The 24014-nt window shown below is 33.9% G+C and overlaps 2 long non-coding RNA genes across 2 annotated transcripts; both read right to left on the minus strand.

Annotated features, from left to right (window-relative positions):
* Positions 1-276: 276 nt before the first annotated feature.
* On the minus strand, positions 277-1230 carry LOC105262475 (uncharacterized). Its single transcript, XR_891803.3, has 3 exons — positions 719-1230; positions 505-657; positions 277-440 (listed from the first exon to the last, which is right to left on the minus strand). It is a non-coding gene; the product is annotated as an uncharacterized LOC105262475 (long non-coding RNA).
* Positions 1231-4979: 3749 nt separating this feature from the next.
* Positions 4980-22084, minus strand: LOC131803027 (uncharacterized). The gene is made up of 3 exons (XR_009342449.1): positions 21985-22084; positions 21011-21219; positions 4980-5924 (listed from the first exon to the last, which is right to left on the minus strand). It is a non-coding gene; the product is annotated as an uncharacterized LOC131803027 (long non-coding RNA).
* Positions 22085-24014: the final 1930 nt, after the last annotated feature.

The following is a 24014-nucleotide window of genomic DNA, read 5'->3' on the forward strand; positions in this document are numbered from 1 at the left end:
TATGTAATCGTCACCCTCTCGTTTACCTTCCATTAACGAAAACAGTAATGACAAGTTCAGTGACTATTCGTTTATCATTAATAATGAACTACTTCGTTAACAATGAATAATAAGTTATCGTTAACGATGAGTAATGATCTACTTCGTTAATGATTAATAATAAGCGAATTCTGCATACGCAGTACTGTGCAGAAGATCCCTATGAAATCAAAATCCACATATTTAATTCAAAAAATACAAAATTATTTATTTAAAACAAAAACAAAATACGTCAAATAATGAAAATAAACGTCTGAAATTTATTTGTCTGGCTTATTTTTGATCAGCATGTCTTTGCACCGACATATTTTTAAAAATTCTCCTTTTCTGCAATTGAATTGCCTTCCGAATTTGGTCATCCGCTGGACCAATATTATTTGTTTTGGCCATTGAGACCGCTTCTGAAAATGAAAAAAATATAAATGTATTATTTATATCGGGTTTTAAGACTATAATTATGCTTACCTAACAGAACACCATAAAGTTTTTAAGTTGTTTAAAACTTTTCTTCCCTTGAACACCGTCGACATTGTAGGCCATGGTAACATTGTCGTTTAGGATGCATTTTAAGTTTTTGTGAACCCCGGCTGGTTCTAGCATTGATTTCATTGCTTTTATCTAAAGATAAACTTGATATACAGCTATTCATATTTATAATAAAAATGATGAAATATCTTACATATTGATTTCTATTTTCAGCATTTATTTCCTTGTCAATTTCAATTAATTGTTCTTCAGATTTTATTGGAAACTTCTGTATTACCGGAATTTCTTCGTATGTTTGCTTTTTACAAACCAATTTATATTTTATTACTTCACTGGTGGGAGCACACACAATTTATGACTAAACACTTGGATTGTTGATCAAAGAGTAAATGAAATTTGTCAACCACCAAGCTTTTTTTGCATCACACACATTCCAGAAAATAACGGAATCGAACAAAGAGAAACAAAAGAATATGTGAACTTACTTAAGTATCCCATGGTAAGGCGCAGTTGATACAATCGACGAACCGTTCATTTACTTTGGGATACTGAAATAAGTACATACCCTTAAATCAAAATCATTAATGGTGTATGCTATGAATAGTATCAATAGTATCATTCGTATTATACTAGTGGATACATAAGTAAGTACTGTAGGAAGTAATCGACGAAATTACTATAGAAAACCCGTCAATTGATGTTTTGTCGAACTAGCAGGCTATTGTTTAACACTACACACATACACTCTCACATAATGAATTGCACAAAAATTTCAAGCAACAAAGGATGATGCAACACCGGTAGTGACGTCATCAGCAAAAATACAGACAATTTTAAGAATAGAAACAATGCAATTACAACACAAATAACAATTGATGCACTACCACTTTTAATCAAAAGTCCCCGAGTAAACGTATATAACACGACCGAGAAATACTTCAAATTTTAACAAATCCCGATATTGTTAAATCCGCGATTCCCGACTATACCGACATTTTTGCAACCGATTGCAACGAAAGAGAAATTTAACTGATTTGAGAACATTATTAGAGTTGCCAAGGTCAGTGTAATTAGACAAAATATCTGGAAAGTAAGAAAAGGAGTTGCCGAGTAATGTTTTGATGGTCATCATTAATGTACTATTAAAAATTAAACCTGTCGACCGATTTCACACCAAAATATTAAAATTTTTCGGATAAGATTAAATGTTGGGTATTGCTGAAATAATATAAAATAAATGCAAAGTTTAAAGTTGTTTCAGAAGGAAGTTAGATTTTCTTGACATTCTTCAAAGAAAATGATGTAAATATTTTGTAAAGACTTTTGTCCAGAGCTCGTTACTTTCTGTCCCCGGCAGTGATCAGTTTATTTTTCCTTTGGATATAAATTCGGATGCGTACGTATAGAAGTAAAATTTAAGGTAGCTTTTCTTATGTGTGATAGTGTAGTGTTATTTTGTGTTTTGGAGATGGTGATGATTAAAGGTCAGCAATATTAGGTGCTGGTTTGTTTTGATTATTGATTAATTATGTATTATCCCCTAAAGTACTTTTTAATCGAACATGCTTCCCTTTCGGGCCATAGATAAACCGACTTTAAATTCATAAAAAAATTAAAGCGTGTATTTAGCAAATAGTTTAGTTTAGAAAGATTATCATTAAAATAAAAATTTTTGTTCGGAAGTATTTAACAATATTTATATCGATGACATGAGAGTGAGATAGTACAGCATATAAAAAACGAAAATTTAGAAATAAAGTTTAGAATTTAACAATTAAATTAAGATTTATATCTAACAGATATGAAATGAAATATATGACGAATTGGACTTACCCAAATACCCCATACGGTATTTTTACCGTTCATTTGAATTTTGTGATGAACGAAAATATGGTGGTTACAACGTTAATTTAAACAGATTAGGCGACGAAATGATTTTCTTGAATACATATAGCAGCGGGTATCTTGAGGGTCTTCTTGCTTTAGTTTTTATTTAAATCTTCTGATACGTTAATTGAATTATTTGATCAATCCTTCTTATAGCATTCACAATTAAAAAAATAACGCAATTTCAATTCATCACAAAATTCCGGGGATGGTAATTTTCTTATAAATCCAGCTGGTAGCTTGTCTTTAATTAAAGATATAGATTTTCTTAAGGATTTTATTCCTCAAAAAATATATACATATATTCTTTTTTTCAAAATTATGTATAGTTTTCTCTTTTTATTGCCTATCTCCAATATCTAAATTTTCTTTCTATCTATTTGCCAAAATGACAAAATTGTCTTTTTTGTTGAGCCTAATACTAGTTTTAAGTTCCCTCAATACTTGTCTTACAGTGCTAGTAAAAATATATGAGTTTTGGCAAAGTCAAAGTAGTATAAAGATGGGACAAGTCGGACAAGTACCAATGTTTAGTTATTGAAATCAATAGGGTAATATGCAATTAATTGGGAAGGTCTCTGGAGTAGTATTTGAAACTTAATTTTTGAATTATTCAAACTTTTATTTGTCATTATTTACTATAATTGCTTTTTTATATAAACATGCCTGTGAGCTTTTTCACTCTAGATATTGCATATGTACACAAACCATTTTCTCAGAATGCATTTTGTCTAGTATTTACCAATTTATGTCTTTAGTTTTGGCTTGGCCTTGGTCCGAAGTAAGAATGCTTCCACTTTTTGATTTCGTCTCAATACTCCTGTTTCTTCTGATGTTGTTCATTTCACTTTTATACATTTATTTATTGGGGATATTATAAGTTTGATTGAGATAAACATTTATAACACCTCACAAATATTGCTCCAACTCGTCGAGCTGAGTTGGTCTTGCTACGTGTATAGTCCGATCCTTTTGAAATTTAGCCTGGAGTTAGAATAAAGAATAATAGGAATTATAATAGAAGCCTATTGTAGGGGGAGGTGATCGCAAAATATTAAGGGGATGAAATAGCTAATTTTGCACCCGCTCTATGAGTCTTAACTGTAGTGCGTTCGAAGCACAATTTTACGCTGGATTATACGTTAGAACATTGTATTTTTTCAGTATGCAGGTTAAGTTCGTAAGTGGGCCATGTAGGTCCACGTTTTCATATAGACCCGTTTTAACGGTACTTCCCAATATTCGGTATTTAGATGATTTTAGCGATATGTTTACCGGAATTATTTCAAATGTTGTATTTTAAGTTGGTAATAGGTACTACATCTTTTAACTAAAAATCGAGTATGCAAATGCACGTTTTCGTATAAACCCTATATAACGATTCCTCCCGATATTCGGTATTTTGGTGATTATAGCGACATTATTCACCAGAATTGCTTATTCACCAGAATTGCTTTCGTAGTTGACTCTGAAATTCCGACAAAAAACACGAAAATGTGCATGTTATCGCATTATGTCATTTACTGCCCTTATAACTAACGGCTGTACTGATTTTGAGAATTCGCCTTCATTTGGAATAATCGGCTGGTTCACAATAATATTATAGTTGTAACTTCGATCTTAAATTGCCCACATAGCTTTATCTTTCTTATATCAGTATGTGGAATTCATTTTTGTATGGCAAATTCTCTCTGACAAGAAAATAGAATGCTAGATTGTAATCCATTCTGCCGGATATCGAGACAAAGGTAAGTGAAGTCCGAATATCAAGACTTGCTGAGCAATAACCAAAAAAACCGATTGTAGTTCAAAGAAAAAAAGTAATGTTTTCCCAAAGAAAAAAGCTACAAAATTACAGCTTATATGAGAAATATTTGTAGTTCATAAAAAATATGCATTAAACAGTAAAACAATGGGCCGGTTTTACTAGTATATTAAAAACAATTTTAAAAGGATTTCTTTCATTGTAAAGTATCATAAAATGGGCGTTTAATTTGCTAAATTTAAATTTTTGTGTATATTATTTAAATCTGCATTGATTTAAAGCCGTTTCTTGAGTTTCTTCTATTCAGAATTTATTTACTTGTATGCACCTCATTAATATAGATTGGGTATAAATAATGTTTATATTTGATTATCCCTTATTTGGAGCAATCACATTGATCTTGGCAACCCTTCCAATGTTCTCAATTTAGTTAATTCGTACTTTTATTGCAATAAGTTGCATTTTCTGTCGGGAGTGTCGCGAGTCGGGTTTTCAGTAATTAAAACATAATTATTTAATGTTAAAATATGAGATAATTGTTTCGGGTAGTTTAAGTCAGTGCTGTGAATTAAAATTTGTTAATAAAAGTGTTTAAAAAGGTCTTAAAATTAACTTTTAGTTTCTCCGCAAAATGTGTATCTATTGCTGTGCTCTTCTTTGTTGAGTTTGTGTGTTTAGTCGCCGCCGACGTCAGCAGCAGCAACGTGTGTGTGCGTCAACATAGCCTTTGCTAAGTCAAGTTTCTTATATTTCCTTTTAAAATAAAAGAGTGTGTTTGTGTTGCGTTTTTATTTATTTCAATTGCTAAATTATATCATTGTGTTATTATAAAAGAATGTGTTAAAAATTTAATGAAATTTCTGAATTTCAATTGTCGTTGATTTATGTTTTTCGCTGCCTTCGGTTTATGCGCCTCGTTCGTTACTCGGTTGGTGGTACATACGCGTCGTCGTTGTCGTTCGATCTGTGACCGCGACGGCATTCTCTCCTATTCTCGCGAGCTTTTGAGAGGAGACAAATTAATACAAGGAATATTGAAGGTGAGTCGTTTTTATGAGAGGTTTCTAATATTTGTTAGGTGTTCTTATGACAGGGATGACAATGTGGAATATATGAAATCTCCTATTAAACCAAAATTATATTCTTAACAATATATTTATAAAGAAACTTTTCGTAACTCTTATGCGTATATTTTGGGGCTTGACAAATTCAATTTTTGTCTATTAAAATTAATCTCTCAATTGTTTTTACAACATTGTGCGTTGAGGTTTACATATCTATATCGATAGTTAAAACCTACACAGGTGTGCAAAAAACTTATTTTATTACCCGAATTGCGACACTTGTTAATACTTAATTGTTTAAAGTTTAAATACAAGTTAATTGTCTTTACGCAGGTGCTTATAAAGGTCATAACATTAATTAAAACTTGCATTGCAAATCGAGTATATAGTGTTGTGCTCTTCTTTGTTGAGTTCGTGTGTTTAGTTGCTGCCGATGTCATTGCAGACGTGTGCGTCAACTTATCCATAGCCTCTTCAATGATTTTCGTTGTCCTTGGGTTTTTATATAATTTTAGTTGTTGTTATAAAAGAATCTGTTAAAATTAAATCAATTTTCATAATTTCAATTTGCTTCAAATATTTCGCTGCCTTCGGTTTATGCATGTCGTTCGTTATTCGGTTGCGTCGCCGTCGCTCTCGTTCGATCTCTGCCCAACTGCATGCTCTTCTGTTCTCACGAGCTTCTGAGAGGATGGAAAATAGTATAAGAGAAGGTGATGAGACATGAGTTAATTTTTGTAAAAGTTTTCTAATATTTTTTTTTTGGTGTTCTTAATGCAGGGATGGAAATATGAAATTTATGAAATTTCGTATTAGAACAAAAATGTATTTTAAGTTCCATTAATGGCAAATCTTTATGCAAATGTTTATATAACTTATTTTAATACCCTCTACCTTGGAAAGGAGCATATATAATCATGATCAACATAAAATTCTAATTCGATTGTCTGTTATAATTACGATAAAGTCCACATTATTTAACCCAGAGGTTTAAAATTAGCAACAAAGTTTTATATTCTATGTAGGCTGATTGCTATTGAAAATGAGCTATATTGGTACACGTTCAGGTATAACCCCCATATAACGGTACCTCCTGATTTTCGAAATTTCCAATCAAATCATCCGAAAAGTTACATTTGAGGTTCTTGGTAGGTTTGTTTTCTCCTGCAGAAAATATTTGCTACAGGTTCATTGATAACCGTACCTTCCGATATTTGGTATTTTGAAGGTTTCTGCCACAATTTCCAATTAAATTGGATGAAACTTCTCATATGGAACTTTCGGTAGGTCTGTTCTCTCCTTGCAAAAAATGTTCAATTCAGGAGCACTATGTGGTATAGGCCCCATATAACGGTACCTCCCGATTTTCGGTATTTTTTATTGTCTTTGCTATATTTTTCCACGAATTTGCTTAAAAATTGTTCGTAATGGGCACCAGTTCCGGTGGCCGAACATTATATATTAAGGTTTACGTTTTCGTATAGACCCCATATAACGGTCACTCCTTTGCAGAACATTGAATATCTAGTTCCACGTTTTTCTATAGCACACACATTTTGATAATCCCTTCGAATACCCTTCGATAGTTGTCATGCGCACCAGTCAGACAGACGGACGGACGGACTGCTCTAAATCAACTACAAATATGCTCTGTTGCACCCTCTGTAACTGATGGTATAAACATGGAATTTTTTCTATCATAGAAAGTAATAAAGAACAGCAACTTTTTAGTTTATACTCTAGTCTTTACAGAATGGCGCTGTAGGCGCCTATATCTTCCAACAAGCCAGAGAAAATAGCCTTCATCATTAGAATCTTATTAGTTTTTTCTCTTTATCTATTTTATGAAAACATTAATATTCTTATACACTTCTAAAAAAATCGGTTCCTCAGGTCTGGAGAGGAATGTTTGTAATTAACAGGCAGGGCTATTAGATTGTCTTCTTTAGGATATGTTCAAAACGGACTACACCATCCCAAGAGTTTGAAATTTTGACGCTTTATCTACATAGCGAAGGTCGGGGCGTGAGATTTTCTCTTTCAGGGTATATCCAACACCGAATACGAAATCTTATTTCTTCCTAAATTTTTTGTCTCAATTTCATACTTTTTCTATGTATCCGGCCTTTGTGTGGGTGTTTTGCTAAATTAGTTGTATAGGTATTTCAATTAGCATTTTAGAAAATTACGGTGTCTAACCAGGCTTCAGTTCAGGATAACAGAGACAAATGTCTACATGAGTAATATTCAAAAAAGCTGTAAAGTTCGGCCGGGACGAACTTTGAATACCCTCCACCATTTGAAACGAATTTGGCAATTTTCAAAAAAAAAAAAAAAAAATACAGTCCTTTAAGACTTCTGTTAAAATCTTAAAAATGCAGAATATAGCCGTTATTTTAGGGTTGTACGACGACGTGAACCTGCATAGGCAACTTTTGTCATAAGTCTTTACAATATTCAAATGCTAAAATAAATAATGTCGCAAAAATCATCAAAATATCGAATATCTAGAGGTAGCATTATATGGGGGCTATACGAAGACGTGGACCTGCACAGACAATTTTCTGTCATAGGCTGTAGTATCCACTACGAACATCAAATACTAAATTTGAAAGAATTCCGGTAAATAATGTCGCTAAAATCAACAAAATACCGAAACCGTACCAAAACGTGGACCTACATGAGCCATTTTCAATACCAAAAGTTCTGCAGACATAACATACATTTGAAAAAATAAAATTATCAACCCACTTCATTTCGTTCGGAAGCTGATCAAGAATATATATACTTTGTGGGGTCTCAAATATATATTTCGAGGTGTTACAAACGGAATGGAAAACTTAATATACGCTTCATACTATGGTGGACGGTATAAAAAGTCCACGACATCAGCCAATATTAAAATGTTTTCATAAATACATAATTATGAATTCAAAATTGTGTCTTATAGTCAACCGCATCATTATCTCTTTCTTCTGAATCGTACAATTTCGAAACACGCAAACATCTTATTCCAAACTAACTTTATTCAAAAATACTGAGAAAATCCCGAAGAGGTAATGTCGCACATTACAAATGTAGATTTCAACCTGCTGATATCTTCGGTCGGCATCAGTACAGAGAACGCTGGCCCTTATAATTGTTTTCTCAAAACAATGGACGCTTTTCATTTAGTTAAAAAGAAATAATTGTTTCCCACGAAATCCATCAAACAGTCAACACAAAAATTGACATTTGAGAAAAGAACATCAAATTATCCAGCATCACCACCGAATATCAGCAGATCATCAACAACGAATGTAAAATGTTTTTAAATGCACTTCAGATGCACGCACCAACCTTCATAAGGGTGGTGATGCCGGTCGACCTTTCATTTTCCCTGGAACAATGTCGAGAATGACCAAAAACCAAAATCACCAGAAATCACCCTGATCATTTACGTATTTACGATGTACATGACAGGGTAGTAGATCACCAGTGAGTGTCCTTCTTCTCAACATCATCATCATCATCGTAAAAATAATTATGGCGGCAGCGAACACCATGCATAGCCACCACTGCGTGGTCAAGCATATTAACGAGCGTGTCCATAATGAACACTTTGTCCGCAATAATGGAACATAGCCTTGATGAAATGTAGGACATGCTGACTTTGATGACTTTTTGATGGTCGGAATTCAAACATCCACCCATTGACCTTTTGAGAAGAGAGAAATTCGGAAAATTGCGGGCGATAACTTCATTTAAATCTTTCCCGGGTGAATGTGAAAAGACAATTGACACCAAAAGTGCATATTTCTATGGAAAATCATCAGGGCCTTGCCAACCGACAGACTGTCTGATTGTCTAGCTATTTTTCCATTAATGTAAAACAAAAACAACTGTAATTTAGGATTCCAAATGTCTGTTGGATGAGAAGCAGAAACCTTAATCCGTTAACGCCTTTTTTGCCTTGTTTTAAGAATTCAAACTCACACACATATACACTCAGTCAGACGATCATCTACCATTCAAATCATTGAAAGGTACCTGCTTTGCAATCCAATCAGCCAGCCTTGCCATGGCTGTCCCTTACCCATACACCACCCTGATGATGGCATAGACAATTCTAATGGTTACATTTAGATGACGGCGATACCATCAAAATGATTTCTTGCTTTCTATTTTCATCGCCTTTGTTCCCGTTGTTGTTGTTGTTGTTGCTGTCATGGTTATCATAGGAAAATACAAATTAAATTGATTTGAAAGAAATAGAAAATTATGTAAAAGTTAAAGAGACCCTTTTTTCAAATTCTTCTTTTTTCGGTTTTTGGATTAACTGGATTTTCCTTAGAAATGCTGGACACATTATCCGTTTGATTTTGTAATTCTTTTAGATAATAAGATACGATAAACCTTTAAAATATGAAAACGTTTTTTTTTTGTTTTGTTTCTGAAGAGAGAACATGTTACACTCGTATAGGAAATTTTGTTGTTAACATTTGTATGAAGAAAAGGGATTGAAGATATACATTTTATATCCTCTACCATACATAGTATGAATTAAGTTCATCATTCCGTTTGTAACTCATCGAAATAATGATTTTAGACCAAACAAAGTATATACATTATTGATCAGCTTAAAATACTAAGAGGTTTTAGCCCTGTCCGTCCCTCTGTCCGTCTATCCGTCTCTTTTAATCACGCTTCAGACATTAATATAGGAAGGTAAAATTTTGCACAGATCATACTTCTTCTGACTATATTCATAGAATCACTTTCTAAGTCAATGTAGTTTTGTTCGAATTGGGCACCTTTGGCATGAATTATGGCCTTCAAACGTCAAATGTTGCCCGAATGTTGATTAATTCGGAGGAAACCTTCGTCCACCGTGCCTCTCTATTAATAAAAAAAAAAAAACATTACCATCGTTCTCCACTAATTAATAAACGTTGTTTTTATAAAAACAACAATAAAGGGATTAAGCCTGACCATTTTGCAACAACAAAATAAGTTTTTTTTTCTGGAAAATTTCCACAAAAATGCTTTTGTACGCTTGTAAACTGTCACTGGAATAATCTGAAGTTGGTTGCAGTTTTTTCATCTCACCCTGCGATATCGTGTATATCAGCATCAATGTAACGGTGAGAAGTGACCTTTCCGTACGTGGGTATGTTGGAATTAAAAATATTTGCGGTTTAATGCAAATTTTCGTATTTTTTCACCTGAAAGCTATGGACTATTTTAACCGCTAACTATTAATCGATTACCATCCAAATTCAACCCCCTAATATTTTGCGATTTTCTTTCCAAAAACAATGACTTTCTATTACCTCACCTTCATACACAATTCCTTAAAGATCGGACCATAATGGAAACCTGTAGCATGATTAAAAATTAACATGGACAGACGGCGGATAGCTAAATGGACTCAGCTCGACGATATAGGAAGATCGATACACACTTTTTGGCCCAATCAAACTTATAGTACGACCAACACAGGGCATCAAAAATTTTTATTAAAAGTCCAAGATTTCAAAGACCGAGTGTCGCTATACACCACATAGTGACCCTTATTATGTCATTGTGCATTTGTTTGTAACATGGAGAAGGAAGCGAGAAAGGCCCATAGTTATTTTTGAGGATCTTCATAGAATCCCTTTTTTGAATCGATTTATGCAGGTCAGTCCGTCTGTCCATTTTTTTGTGAACAAAATGCAGGTCGCATTTATTATCCGAACAAATTTGTTTCCAAACAATATTTGTTTGGCCCAAAGACGAACCCTATTAAAATTGGAGGGAATCGGTTCAAACTTAGATATAGCCCCCATATATGTGTCTTCAACCGATTTCGGTTTAATTGTGCACCAAATGGCCACTATCAGTCCAAATGACCTGAACTTTGGCACATCTGACCGAATTCAGTCTAGAAGCAAGTACAGCAAATTTTGTGAAAATCGGTTCATATGTAGCTCTCATTTATATGTTTCATTCGATTTGGTGTTTAAGTCCCTCACATTCGTAATATGCACTTCACAAGAATGATATTTTTATTATCAGATCCAGTCCAGAAATACCTCTGCCAAATTTTATCAAGATCGGTTCAGATTTGGATATAGCTCCCATATATCTCCAACCGATTTCGGGTTAATTGTACACCAAAAGGCCAATATAAGTCCAAATAACCTGAATTTTGGCACATCCAACCGAATTCAGTCTAGAAACAAGTACTTAATATTTGGTGAAAATCGGTTAAGATGTATATGTCCCATATGTATGCTTCATCCGATTTGGGGTTATAAGTCCCTCGCATGCGTAATATGCTCTCCACAACAATGTTCTTTGGTTCCAGATATCAGATACAGCACAGAATTTTGGAACTTCCGACGGAATTCAGCACAGAAGCAAGATCTTAAAATGTTGGTAAAAATTGGTTCAGATATACATACTTATACCTCCCATATATATGTTTCATCCGATTTGGTGTTAAAGTCCCTCACATGCGTAATATGCACGTCACAACAATGTTCTTTGGTTCCAGATATAAGATACAGCTCAGAAATAAGTGCCTAAATTTTTATGAAGGTCGGTTCAGCTTTGGATATAACTCCCATACATATTTTTATCCGATTTCAGGTTTATTGTGCAACAAATGACCAATATTAATCCAAATGGACTGCATTTTGGCACTTCTGACAGCCCAGAAGCAAGGTCTTAAAATTTTGGTGAAAATTGGTTCGGATATACCTATAGCTCCCATACAATGTTTCATCCGATCTGGTGTTAAAGTCCCTCACATGCGTAATAGGCTCTTCAAACAATGACATTTGATACCGGAAATCAGTTATAGCTCCAAAATACCTCTGCCAAATTTTTGTCGAGATCGACTTGGATTTTTATGTACCTTCGATATACATCTTAATCCGATTTTAGGGTTATTGTCCTCCATATATGTAATATCAGCCCAAATTGAATAGATTACTTCATATTCAACGGAATTATTCCATTTCCAATAATTATTTTTTAACATAATTATGCACTATACAGCTATGTTATTTGGTACTAGAGGTACAAAAGCCTCTTTCACATTATTTGTAAATCGATTCTGAGTTGGATATAGTTCCCAAATTCTGACTACTCTAAAGCCATAATACGCTTTCAAATAAAGTGCAGAGTTGGTTGAGTCCACTTTACATAAATTTCCAATATAAACTTTTATTTGTTACTGGAGCTCTACTAAATATGCATAGAGGTGTAAGGTATCATATAGTCGGGTCCGCCCGACTTTGGGCCTTCCGTATATATTGTTCATCTGATTTGTTATTCTTGTCCTCCGCAGTCGTAATATGCACTCTGTAACAACAATATTTGGGGAAATATATCAAATGCAGCTCAGAAATACCTTTACTAAATTTTATCCAGATCGGTTCAGATTTGGATATAGCTCCCATATATAACTTCGTCCGATTTACATTTGATTGTGCACTAAACGTTTAATATTTGCCCAAATTGGATGAAATTTGGCACTTACGACCGAATTGAGTCTAGAAGATAGTATGCCAAATTTGGTGAAGATCGGTTCAGATGTAGCTATAGCTCCCATATATATTGTTCATCCGATTTGCTGTATTTGTTACCCACAGCCGTAATATGCACTCCGTAACAACAAAAATTTTTTGATGAAATATATCAAATGCAGCTCAGAAATACCTTTGCTAAATTCTATCCAGATCGGTTAAGATTTGGATATAGCTCCCATATATATCTTTATCTGATTTCAAATTAATTTTGCACCAAATGGGCAATACAAGTCCGAATTTAAAAAGATACAAATGCTTCGGCATATTTAGTCGTTTGAACTTTAAATTATAATTATTATCTAAGCGTATATGATTGAATTCTCCCATAAAACTTTTAATTGTTATGTGGAGCTCTACTTAATTAGCAAAGTGGTGTAGGGTATCATAAAGCCGGTACGTCCGACTTTACGACTTTTTTTACTGGTTGTAAATATATTTGAATTTTTAAGAATACGTTTCAAAAACTTTTAGACCAAGAAATGTAAAACATTAAATATATCCTTCAAATATTTCCACATAAATTATGGTGGTTCCAATGCTGAGATTCTAAATAATGCTATCAACTTCACACCTTAATCCACGGATGCTGAAGAATTACAAATGATAGGGACCATCTTGCTTGATAAGATGTTTGCTTTTGATTTGTGATGAACGTTTAATTGCACATTGGTTTATTTATGTGAGAACTTGTGATAAAAAAATAGCTAAAATTATTCCCATGTGTAGACTTATCTGAAATGTGAATTTTTGCACAATATCTGATATCAACCATTTATTTTCTTCGACGCCGTCGTAATAATACTATTGTGAGCATATCAAATAAACTTTCCTATTTATACACATGCATGTCTTACTTTTTCTTGGTCACCACACATGTAAACCACATTGAGGCTAAGAAAACAACCAACCAACCAACGATTCAATGTGTGGTAGAAATTTCAAAATAAACAAAGCCAACGAACATGTGTCCGCCCTGGCAGCCAGCACCAGTAAGTGGGTGCAATTAAAAAAATCTCTAAAAGAAAACATTTACAGTTATGGAATGCGTTTTTTTTTCATTTGTTTCTCCCAAACATTTAAAAACGAAATACCCCCGAAAAAAAAAAAACAATATATTCCCAACACAAAATAAGCTAAATGTCAATCAAAATGTCATATTAACAATGCCACTTGTCCATTAAATCCAAGACATGCTGTTGATTGTTTTCCTAGCATTGGATGGGTGGACGGACGGACGGACAAAGGAAAGACACAATAAACGTCACCACCGACAGATAATCACCCAAAATACGATGTCGATGGTTCTAGATAATTAAAAAAAGGGAAATAACTATGAGTAACATGGGTGTACATAAGTATATTCATAGGTATTGTTATATTTTAAAGCTATTTCATGGCTAAAAATATTCACAGCTCTGTTGACATCAATCTAGCATATTTTTTTCTCTCTTCGCCAATGAGAACTAAAAATTTTTATTCTTTAAAAGAGATTTTGAGTTGTTAAGGGCACAGAACAGAACACTATTCCTGAGAGGTAATTTTTATTCCTCTGATGAAAATCATCGAAAGCCTGAAGTTTGATTTTTCGTGAAATATTTTCCTTTCGGCAAAATTTTCATTTGTTGTTAAAGTTGGTCGCTAAATATGTCTGCATGATGGTCTGTTGAAGCTGAGAAAATCGAATAACCACAAATTATCTTAATTGTTAATGATTATTATTACAATGACATTTTCTCGCTAAAAGCTGAAATAATAGATGCCTAATCAAGCGTCAGTTTTGCGTAAGTAAAATTTATTGCCTATAGAAATGGTCAACTGGAATGTCAAAGGGTCATGCCGTCAAGAGGGTGATAGATTTTAAATTGGTTCTAAGAAATATGAATATTTTAAATATTGTTTTCGCAATTAAGGATTTTATGAATTTAAAGAACTACCAAAGCCATATTCATGGATTCCGCTAAAAAAATAACGGTTTTAGGCCCTAGGTCTCTTTAGACCAAATCCGTTTCAGACATTTGGAGTCGATCTAGCGATGTCCGTCCGTCCGTCTATCTGGCTGGCTGGTGCGTACGATAACTCTCGAAGGGAGTATCTGATTTGGTCCAAACTTGGTACATCGTAATATTTTTGTCAAACTTAGATCAAGTTCGGAGAGGGGCAATATCGGCCCACTAAATTTTCTAATTTTTCTAAATTTTCAAAAAATATATTTTAGTGCTAGGTCAGGTTCGAAAATGGACAATATCGGTCCACTCCATCAAGTACCTCCCCCACAAAGGGTCAAAATTTTGAATAATTACAACTCTTATCAAATGTGATGTAAGAGTCTGATTGTTCTCAAATTTCACACATCCCAATATTTTTATCAACCCAAAGGATGGTGTTAACATGGAATATATCGGTCCACTTCTTCTGGTACCTCCTTTGTGGCGGAGGGAAGGGATAATACAAGAAGCAATAATCCGATTTTGCTCTAACTTTGCAAATCCTAATATTTGCGGTAGTTCTAGGCCAGGTGCGAAAATCTTCCACAAAGGGTCAGAACTTGGAATAATTATAACTCCTATAAAATGGGATGTAAGAGTCCGATTATCTTCAAATTTCACACACCATAATATTTTTATAAACCCCAGATCTTCTGCCAAGAAATTAACATCCGATTCCATTCAGACTTGGCATATCTAAATATTTATATCAACACAAGATCTGTTATAAAGATGGTAGAGATCCGACCACCTAATCTGGTACCTCTCCAAATAGGGTTCAAGATTTTGAAAAACAAAACGCTCAAAGAAAACGAAATAAGCATCCAAATCCATCCATCCATTTCCTCAAATTTCCCATATACAAACATTTTTGCTAACACAAGATCTGGTGTGAAGTTAATATACGTCTCCAAACCCCCTTCTGGTACCTCACCCACAAAGGGTCACAATTTCCAATACTTATATATGTAATAACTTGCGAAACAAATCGTCGATTCTTTACAACTTGCTAGAGCTAAATATTTATCTTAACCAGTAATCTGATATGAATATGTATATGTATATGTGAGTATGTATGAATATGTAAGTTCGATTTCCTTCGACTTTTGCGCATACCAATATTTTTATCCATATTAGATGAAGTATGAAAAGTGGAATACTTCGCTCGACAATATCTGTTTGAATAATCATAGCCGAAGGCTGGGGGTATACATGTGTTGGCTGATGTCGACTTATATTTTAACTTGTTTTTATACATAACCTAAGGCATATAGGGGAATAATCATAAAATTTTAAAATCCTTATACGTGGATTTGTAAATATATTTTTCGAGTACCAACTCAACTATAATTGCGGGTTTTTGTAATTTTAAGAATTAAAATAGAAAGGATTATCAAAGACATAATTATGGACTGAAAAAAAGAAATAAAGTAAACAAGAGTCATTATCGTGAATTTTTAAATTTAACGTTACATGGCATGTCAACAATCCAAGCTATAAACCTGGCTTTTTAAGAATTATTTGTCAAGGGCCATCCAAGCCATAAACATAAATTAACAGACGATCCAAGCCAACTAATGAGATTTTGTAAACATGTTTTTAAAGCTCCATCCAAAGTCATAACTGTTGATTTTTGAGAATATTTTTCAAGGACCACCCTAGGCATACATACCCCTTCATTTAAAAAAAAAAAAAAAAAAAAAAAACATGGAAAGCGGGCGGGACCGACTATATGATACCCTACACCACTATGCTTATTTAGTAGAGCTCTCGTAAAAGAAAGGTTTATATTGAAATTTCTGAGCTCTATGAGATATTTGGTGCAAAGTATCATTTTGGTAGAGTGCATATTCCGAAAGTTACGAGATTTAAACACCAAATCGGATGAAACATATATATGAGAGCTGTATCTGAGCCGATTTGCACCAAATTTAAAGTACTTATGTCTATACTAAATTCGGTCGGAAGTGCCGAAATTCACACCATTTGGACTGATAACAAATGAACAATGACATAATAACCTTAGCACCATGTGTGAATTGCGAAAACTCACTCCATTCGGATAAAGATATATATGGGAGCCATATCCGAATCTGAACCGATCGTGACAACAGTTGAAACACTATTTGTGGGCATTATCTGATATCTGTTACCAAATATCTTGGTGCATTTTACGAAAATGAGGGACTTAAACACCAAATCGGATGAATCATATATATGAAAGCTGTAACTATATCTGAGCCGATTTGCACCAAATTTAAAGTACTTATTTCTATACTAAATTCGGTCGGAAGTGCCGAAATTCACACCATTTGGACTGATAACAAATGCACAATAACATAATACCCTTACCACAATGTGGTGTAGGTTGTAAACACTATTTTTCCACGACCAGCAGTCCTGTAAATGTGGACTATTTTTATACCCCACCTTGGAAAAGAGGGTATATTAAATTTGTCATCCCGCTTGTAACATCTCTAAATATTCGTCGAAGACCCCATAAAGTATATGTATCTTCATAATCAGCATAAAATTCTAAGTCGATTTAACGAACGAAGCTTCCGAACGAAATTAAGTAGGTTATAAAATTTTACTCAAATATATATTATGTTTGCTGGACTTTTGGTATTGAAATTGAGTCATGCAGGTCCACGTTTTGGTATAGCCCCTATATAACGGTACCACCCGATAGTCGGTACTTTGATGATTTTAGTGACATTATTCACCGGAATTGTTTCAAATTCAGTGTATGAAGTTCGTAATGGATACTACAGCCTATGACAGAAAATTATCTGTGCAGGTCCACGTCTTCATATAGTCCCCCATATAACGGTACCTCCCGATATTCGGTACTTTGATAATTTTAGTGACATTATTCATTGGAATTGTTTCAAAGTTGGAATTTGAAAATCGTAATGGGTACTACATCCTGTGACAGAAAATTGTCAATTCAGGTCCACGTCTTCGTATAGCCCAAATATAACGGTACCTCCCTATATTCGGTACGTTGGTGATTTTAGCTACATTATTCACCGAATTTTTTATATAATATAATTAAATTATAATATAATTAAATTATAATATAATTAAATTATAATATAATTAAATTATAATATAATTAAATTATAATATAATTAAATTATCGTAAATTGGCTAAGGGTATCCATATGCCGCCAAAACCGACTGATAGCTGTTAACTAGTTTAAAAAAAAATTTTTCAAGGTTGAGCTTACTTTTTGGAAGAAATCCGTTTCAGGACATTTAGAGTCGAACTAGCGTGTGGTTATAGCGCAGTTTTTTTCGAAATATTGGTCCTACATCCACGCTGTAACTTATGAATCTTCCTATCTCGCCGAGCTTAGTCGATCATGTCATATGTGTCCGTCCGTTCATATTAATTTGTAATAACGCGAATTCACGAAATTTTGCATAGAATTAGGGTCATAATATAAGTCTAATGTTTTTGGTGATGATCGCAAATTATTTTTGGATTAACATGGACCAAAACAGAAAATCAAGGATTTGTTTAAGAAAGATTTTAAGACATGATTCTTATCGTGGATCTTGAAACTTGAATTTTTAAGAGTACTGTTTCAAGGACACTTGCAGGAAATCGTGGATTTTTTATAAAAGGTCTTTTGAAGGACTATGAATTATTCAGTAACCTTTCTGTTCAAAAATCTTGGATTTTTGTTATAAATAGTTTTAATGATTTTTTGGTCAATCAACTTCCGGATACATAAATCGTTAATTTTTGAAATACTTTCATATTTTTTTTCATATGTTCTTTCAGGGACAAAATGATGGATGAAGAGAATATTTTTGATAAAGTTTTGCCTACATGATAAAAAATAGAGTTTTGGAAATATTCATTTGCCTTTTGAACTTTGTAAATAATAAAAAGCATACAATCCAATAGTATTGGTGAATTTAAGGAATATTTTATCGAAGGGTCATCAAAACTACAATCGGGGTTTTATTTAGAACATTTTTCAGGGACCGTCACAACTTTAATCTTAATTATACCCTACAACACTATGTGTTGGGGGTATTATAAGTTTGATTGGGCCAGAATTTATGTAACACCTCGAAATATTGGTTTCCCATATAGGAAAGTATATATGAATCTTCCTAGCTCGCCGAGCTGAGTCGATCTAGCTATGTATGTCCGTCCGTCCGTCTGTCCGTCTGTCCATGTTAATTTGTAATCACTCTACAGGTCGCAATTATGGCCCGATCTTCACGAAATTTAAAATGGTGGGGTTAATGTCAGAATAGAACCCTATTTCTTCTGAAGATGATCGCCAAATGTTTAGGGGTTGAAATGGACCAAATACTGAAAAAATGTCGGATTTTGCTGTAGCTATACTGGTTGCAATTATAGACCAATCGACGCGGAATTTCGCATGGGAAGAAGCCTACCAATTTGTGTGGTCATCGGATAATATTTAGCGGGTAAAATAGACCATATCTTTTTTGTTGAAAAAATTCAACATTTTTCATTAAACCGCGAATATTTTAAATCCCGGCGAAATCACAAACCCATGACAAGGTTACTTCTGATCTTTACATTGATGTTAAGATCCAAAAAATCGAATATATAGCAAATATATGCGACATATATGTCTATGAAAGAAGATATGCTTGAAAGATCTCTTATATGTCGAGAACGGCTGAACTGATTTCGGCAGTTCTCATTAATTCAGAATGGCCTCTTGGCAGGAAAGAAAAAACGTCTAAAAAATCGCATAAAAATATCTCTCTAAAGATGAAAATATTAATTTTGTAAAATGTTCTCATATTTTTTCAATTTTGTCATATTTTTGGCATATTTTCATTTTGAATTAAACATTTGGTAATATTTCTACAGCTAACAAAACTAAGTAGTTAGGATATCAGGATATCATATACAGATCGCATATATGGCCCGATCCTTACGAAATTTTGCATGGGGATAAGATGAGGGTCAGAATAGAAGCCTACTCTTTTTGGAGATGATCGCCATATATTTAGGGGTTGAAATGGACCAAAAAACTACAAAATTGTCAGCAGGTCGTAATCATCGCCCGATCCTCAGGCACATTTGAATGGGGGTTACCGGACATTGCAAAAGCCAAGCAGTTTTGAATGGCCATCCAAAAATATTCAATGTGTGAAATAGTTTGCCAACTTTTGTAGAAAAAATACGAAAATGTCCATTACAGTGACTTCTTGGAGAATTCACAAATTCGTTAACGCTGATTTCGTTGAAGAATATAGTCCAATGTCTGTATCTCATAAAGATGCGTTTCAGTCAAAAACCAATAATAAATGTTAATCTTTTGCCACTTCTTAGATATGATAGGTCTTTGGGAAATATTGGTTCCAGATCTAGGAAGACCATTTACGTGCAACATCTACCAATAAATTGGAAATGAGCAAATTAGTTTAAGTTGCTATTATTCGAAAATTAGAGAGCGAAACCTGGTGGTTTTCTTTTAATATTTGTTACAATATCTTGTGGAATTCTTTCGAGTATCTCGCCTATATAAACTGTATCGTTTATTGTAGTGTTGTAGGGTATTCAACGGTCGGCCCCGCTCGACTGTAGCCTTTGCTTACTTGTTTTTAATATATATTTTTCAAGGTCGAAACATTTTCCTATTATCTGCCTTGTAGTGATTTTTTAAAAAAATAGATATATATCACTAAAGCCTTCCCGAGGACCATCACAGATATTATCGTGAATTTTTAAGAATTTAACCGATTGGAATTGGCAGATATAACTGTTACTTTTTCCTAGAATTTTTCCCAAGAACTATGAAAGCTATAATCATAGATTTCTTAAAAATATATTTCTGGGACTATTTTTGAAGAAAATTCCTCCAAATTATTGCAGAGAACTTCATATGATTCAGAATTATTATAGCAATATTGGTAATATATCGCACTTTCCATAGCGGTGGGACCGATTAGTTAATTACTTATAATTAAGAAGATAACCAAGGGTCAATAAAATATTCCAATTATAATGTTAATTCGTTCTAATTCACTCAAATGAAATTTTCCTTCATCTTGATTCCCTACTGTTTCCTACACATCATTAAATCCCCTCTCCACATCATTGCCAGCTACAGAATATCCATCATCCTGATGTTAGCATCCCCTTTGGGATTTGAATCAAACTCTACCCCGGTCATGATATAAATGTCAATGTAACAGGTTTCATGACATAAATTAACATACCTGGACGACAAGCAAAATCGAAATCTGAAAGAAACTTGAGTTGCTATTTGTTCGACTACACAGATCGGGACGAGAATATTGCACCTCTGACTGCTGTGTAGAACGCTTGCATTCACAAATATTTTAGTTAAAGCCTTTCAACGCCTTTTTCGATTTGGTTGCCATACCGCGGCGAGTGCTGCTGCCGTTGGGTTGTTGCAACTGAAAATCTAGAAAGAAAAAAAAAAACGAATGAAATAAAATCAAAACTTAAAGAAATCTTGTAATCTCTTGGGTTTGAATGGATTTTCTAAATAGTTGGTTTTGTTGTTGTTTGTGTTCTTGGGCATTATATTTTTTTTTTTTTGGTTTTGTTTTTGTCTAAAATGCATACCCTAATGAGTGATAAATTATTTGTAATAAATCAATGTTCGTTCATTTGGTCGTCTATGCCCCCACCCCTAATCTCCTTTTGGTCCACTGGGGCATAGCAACTTGGAAAGAGATCCATATAATCACTGTCGATTTCATGGTATGCATATGGTTCGGCAGTCCAGTCTAATAGTCTGTGACCGGGAATGGTTCGCCACTTGGCGGCCGCATTCATGCTGCTGCTGCTGCTGCTGCCGATGTTGTTGTTTCTGTTATTGTTGCACTCCACTTCACTTCGTCGGGCTTTAGTGTCTTTCTCATATCTAGGCGGTGCTTTGACCATATTCCACAGCATTGCAGCCGTCTGTCCATGTCGGCTGCCTTTTTCTTCATTCTTTGTAGTTTGTTGTTGCTGTTGTTGTTTTTTGTTCTTTCTTTCATTCGTTCGTTCATTTGGTTCTTTTCAATGTTTAGACATTAACATGTTCGCCGTTCGAACAGACAATAGATTATTCCAATGTCTAGTTTGACGTATTAGTTTCACACGCAAATATCTCGAGGGGAGCAACAATCCGGCCAGCCGTTTACCATGGTTTCAGCTGTTTTCCGGGAGCAGGCCTTACCGTTTTGCTATGCGGTTTATTATTTGTATGTGAAAATGCCTCCAAAATATTTAAAATGCAACAATTTTTTGAATAGGATTTTGGAAATATTTCTATTATTTTTTTCTTGCCTGTCAGCAAGGAATGTTGGGAATTTTTGAGTTTTTTTTTCAACTACGAAAAAATCAAAGCCAGAAAATTAGAAAAAATATTTTTTTTTCGAGAAGAGTATTTTCTAAACGACGGTTAAATATGGTTTTTATTCCATTTTTATCAAAGTCCATAACAGGAGGGTGAAAGGTATCATTAAAAATGTTTGAAACAAAAAAAGGTAATTACTTCACTCTGAGGCCTCATGATCCTTTGTATTCATTTTGAACAAAATAAGTTTCGAAGGAATTATAAATTCCTAAAAAGATGAATAAATAGAAATTTGAGGTATGAGGACAAATGCGATGTTATGAATCGAGAATTATTAATCAGCGTGCAATTGGTAGTTGAAGGACATATTGTGGCTACCGCTTCGGATTGAGCACTTTCATAAGCCAAGGCCGTTTGTTAAGCAGCATGATAACAGAACCTACAGAACTTAGTATTATCTCCTTCTAATTATTTTTTATGGCCATATATTGCAGATAATCGTAATCATTCAAATTGTTGATCAGATTTCCTTAGCTATAGTCTCAGCTGTTGATCGCCCCTTGAAGATGTTGACTAGGGCCAAATTCTCACATTCGATATCAAATAAATTCCAATCTAAATCTAAAATATAATCCTCTAACATATCGTATTAAGTCAATTCTAAGTTTTTAATTAAATCAAGTTAAATGTAGATTTTCAAATTAGTTTCCATCGGCATTTTTATACCCTGCACCAAATGCGGTAAGGGTATTATGTCTTTGTGCATTTGTTTGTAACACGGAGAAGGAAGCGAGACAGACCCATAGTTACTTTTTAGGATCTTCATAGAATCACTTTCTAAATCCATTAATGCATGTCAGTCCGTCCGTCTGTCCACGTATTTTTGTGAACAAAATGAAGGTCGCATTTATTATCCGATTGATATGAAATTTTCCAAATAATAATTATTTGGCCCAAGGACAAACCCAATTGAAATTAGTGAGAATCGGTTAAAATTTAGATATAGCTCCCAAATTTATCTTTAACCGATGTGAGGTTAATTATCCAACAAATTGCCAATATCAACCCAAAAGATCTGCATTTTGGCACATCCAACCGAATTCAGTCTAAAAGCAAGTAGATCACATTTGGAAAATTGGTTCAGATATAGCTATAGTTCCCATATATATGTTTCATCCGAGTATAATCCGAAATAATATCATCAAACTTAGATTGAGTCCGGAGATGGGGTCGAAATTTTCGCAAAAGAAATATATTTTATTGCACAGAGAAAGGATGATCTGATTTTCCACAACGTTGCAACTCCTAATATTTGCATCAGTTCTAGATCAGGTGCGAAAAAGGACAGGACCATCAAGTTCCTCCACCACAACGATTCAAAATAATTAAAACACTTAAAAAATGCGATTGTCTTCAAATTACACACATCACAATATTTTTATTAACTCAAGGTATGGTGTGAAGATGGAATATATCGGTCCACTCCTTCTGGTACCTCCACACAAAGAGTCAAAATTTTGAATATTCATGAAGCAATGCTTCTGTTACTGGTACCTCCCCCGCAAAGGGTCAACGTTTTGAATAAACAAAACGGTCACAAAATCCGAAATAAGCATCCGGTTCTCTTCATATTTCAGAAATCCCATTAATTCTACTAACACAAGATCTGCTGTAAAGATGGAATATATCGGTCCATTTCTTCTAAGTACCTCCCACACAAAGGGTCAAAATTTTGAATATCCATATAGCTCATAAATCGAGAAATTAAAATCCGATTCCATTTAAAAGTGGTACATCTCAGTATTGCTATCAACACAAGACCTGTTATAAAAATGGTAGAGATCGAACCATTTCTTCTGGTACCTTCTCACATAGGGTTTAAAATTTTAAAAAACAAATCGCTTAAAGCA

The sequence above is a fragment of the Musca domestica genome, unplaced genomic scaffold, assembly GCF_030504385.1.
Source record: "Musca domestica strain aabys unplaced genomic scaffold, Musca_domestica.polishedcontigs.V.1.1 1, whole genome shotgun sequence".
In the NCBI taxonomy this organism is placed as follows: Eukaryota; Metazoa; Arthropoda; class Insecta; order Diptera; family Muscidae; genus Musca; species Musca domestica.